Source organism: Pelophylax lessonae (genome assembly GCF_965119305.1).
Source record: "Pelophylax lessonae genome assembly, chromosome: 3".
NCBI lineage: Eukaryota > Metazoa > Chordata > Amphibia > Anura > Ranidae > Pelophylax > Pelophylax lessonae.
The window spans coordinates 546,554,376-546,558,204 of record NC_138770.1 but is presented as its reverse complement, the minus strand read 5'-3'; positions in this window follow the sequence as shown (position 1 = coordinate 546,558,204).

The window sequence follows — 3,829 nt, the reverse complement described above, 5'->3', positions numbered from 1 at the left end:
CGAGATATATATATATATATATATATATATATATATATATATATATATATATATGTATGTATACAATTTTTTTTTATTTTCCTGTTTAGATTTTCTGAATATTTTTCAATTAAAAATTTCCATATCTTTGTAAACCAATGAATTTATTCTTTTTTATTTTATAGCTGTTAATAATTCTAATTTTAGTATGCTATTTTATTATGCTATTTTATAATTATCTATTATCGGGAAGAGAAGACAAAATCTCTCTCTGTCTCCTTCACACCCCCCCTCTCTCTCTCCCCCCCACTCTCTCTCTCCCCCCTCTCTCTCTCCCCCCTCCTCTCTCTCTCTCCCTCCCCCCTCTCTCTCTCTCCCTCTCTCTCTTTTCCCCTTCACCCCTCTATCTCTCTCTCCTTCACCCCTCTATCTCTCTCTCACTTTTCCCCCTTCCCCCCTCTATCTCTCTCTCCTTCCCCCCTCTATCTCTCTCTCCCTCCCCCCTCTATCTCTCTCTCCCTCCCCCTCTCATCCCCATCTCTCTCCTCCCCCCCCCTCTATCTCTCTCTCCCTCCCCCCCCTTTCTCTCTCTCTCCCCCCCCCCCCTCTCTCTCTCCCCCCCCTCCCTCTCTCTCCCCCTCCTACCCTCTCTCTCTCTCTCTCTGTCTCTTCCCCTGTTTTTCCATGTATAAACTCAGTAAACTATAGCAATTATTAGTTTTTTATGAATTTAAACTCACCTTTGTTTGTTATCATTGAAATTAAATAAAAACCTCATAGGAAGATTATAAACTAGCTTTCACAACTTTTTAGGAAAGATCAAATTGCAAAACGTTGCAAAAATAATGTAGAACAGTAGAACCTATAATGAAAAAAATAATTTTAGTAAATAACAAAAAACAAACACTTTGCTACTACATTGTCATATAAAATGGGACTAACCTGAAACAATGCTGATACCAATTTGGCTTAACAAATACAAAATTCTTTAAAGTCTGAAAAAATAATAGAAAATTAATTAAGTGAATCAATATACAAAATACAATATAAATTAGAACAAATGTATAAAAATAATTACTTTAATGCTCTTCCAAACTCTTCCACACATCAGTCCTCCAAAACTTCCTCCCTATGTAATTGAAATCTTGACCTATGCAAGGACACAGCATATTCTTTCTCCGGTCTTGATGTAGTTGCTATGTTTGGAGGCATCAGATCCTCTTTCGATCTCCACGCTGGTGCCAATTTTCCAGCAGCAACACTTACAATGGATTTTAATATTTCGGAAACATGATTATGACAAACGGGTTCGTATATTTTTCTAACGATCCATTTTTTACGAGATCGTGGGTGTTCCAACGATGTTCTTTTTGTGCCAACCTCTTCTGTTTTTGAAGTTTCTCTTCTTACAATAGCCTGGCTCCGTCCAACATTCATATTATGTGACATAACTGCCAGCTTGGTCCTTGCCTCCATTGAGTTTATCCGGTAATGAAAGCGTTTGCTGCGATATTTTAGCACGCTACTGTGAAATGTTTCAATAGCACCGGTCCGGCAGTACATAACCAGATGAGGGACATCGTTATGTAATTGAGTCGAGGTTACAATATCCTCTAGGGCTTTGAATGATGGACTAGGTTTTATCAACCACTGCACCGGAGGATCCGATTCACCTTGAGTATTGTGCAGACATTCAATCTTTTTTCCACATTCTTCCCACACATGTATGTTGCGCACATGGTAAAGTAGGGAAGTCCATTTACTCCAGAAAAAATCGGAATCCCCTTTGCAGTGTCTACTGCACCAATAAAAATGGTTGATTACTGGTCCAACCCAAAATTGCAAATCTTGACAATTTGATTTTTTGCTTGCCTCAACTAATTTTTTTTTTAAAGATTTAGAGTAGTGCCAGAGATCATACTGGTGTGAAATAGTTTTGTATTCTTCACGCAATTTTTTTTTTATGCCCATATGTCTGTCCGTTCCCAAAACTTGAACATCATATTTTTCATTTAATATTCGATCAAGACACAATTGAAAAGCAAGTTTCTCCATGGCAACAGAAGACGTCGTTTGTGTAACCTGGACTATTTCAAAGTCAATAATCTTCTCCGAATCTAAGTCCATCATGGTGTAAGTACAATACTTAGCGCAAAATCCTGGACTGTCACATTGTCCATCGCCAACCAAATAAATAGAATCATTTTGCAAAGTTGATTGTAATCTTTTTTTTTCTTCTAGCCAACAATCATCAATTTCGGCGTATACAAATTTATTAAGATAGCGATGGAAGGTTGTCTTAGAAAAAAACGGAATTAATAGTAAATCCATCATTTCTTTTACAGTTGTGAAGGAAGCACCACTACATATGATCGCAGAGGCCAAAATTACATTACCAGCTGCAAAATTTCTGATCTTTGGTTGGCTTTCCCAAATCAGCATTTCATGGTTTTCCATGCAAGTTCCATAAACCTTTAGCTGACTACCTACTAAATTTTTTTTGAAAGATTTGATTGTTTCAAAGCAGTTGTTCTTGGGGCAACGTATATATCTCAGTAGTGTATCTAAAGAAGATTCAAATACAATAAATTTGCGTTCGTCCACAAAACGTCGTTCATCTTCCATCAAAATAATTTGTTCAGGTGTAAATGTATCCTGTGCCCCTGAAACATCACTTTCGGATATTTTTGAAAGGTCAGGAACATAGCTTTCATCCATTGTGGTCTGGTGATCTATTGATGTAAGCATCTCTTCATCAATATCCATATCAATATTTTGTACTGGATCAACTTCTTCAAATTCTTTATCAGGTATTTCAAAAAAACCTTCATTAGCTACAAAATGATGTGTGTCAGTGAACTCCAAAGATTTTGGTGGAAGAACACTTTGTCCTGGTGCTATTAATTGATCTTTTGGGCAATTTTCATCATCTGATAATACTGCAACAGACGTAGATGTAAAGCATGACTTTATAGGTGTAAATTCTAATTGGGGAATTAGATTTGATTCATTTATTTTTGAAGGTGTTGATTCCATTATTGGCGTGTGTACAATATGAGATATTGAAGAATAGTCATGATCTTTTGATATATCCCTAAAACTAGCTGCAAACCCATACGATTTCTCAGAGATGTAATACATGAAATCTTCCGATGATGTTTGCGTACCCATTTCTCTTGACAGCGAAACAGTGTCATTTGTAGACTGATGACATGGGCAGCAACAATTCTTTTTTTTTGCCAATAATAGTTTACTAAGTATAGGAAATGACATTGATCTATTGTTTGGTAACAAAGAAGGGACAGCCTCAGGTTTCAACACTTTCCTTTTTTTTTTCAAGAGATAACTGTTTTCATCAAAATGGGCAGAGCACATTCTATATCGATCTCCGTTTACATCTTTTAAAATGTCATTGGCAGCAATATTATTGTCTTCCTCGCTCAAAGCAGCAGAAGATATCCATGCTAGGATCATAGACAAGGATTTTGGAAAAAGGTGTAATGTTATGTCAGGAAAATCCTTTTTTTTCCCCGTATTATGAGGGCAGCGTACAAAGATGCACTTCGGCATTATTCTGAAAACATACAAAAAAATATTTGAATATGTAAATGTTAACTCAAAATATATTTTTACTATTATATTTATAATTTAAATATATCATTCAACAAATGGGAGGTTAATTTTTTTAATCAACATTTTAAGGTTAGCCAATATTTTGACGTGTATCAGACTGTTGCCATTTGGAGTATCAAATGTACTGGTGTGAGTGGTACAGAACAATGCAACATCATTGGTGTCAGTGGGAGGAATAGTGCCCCATCATTGGTGTCAGTGGGAGAGGAATAGTGCT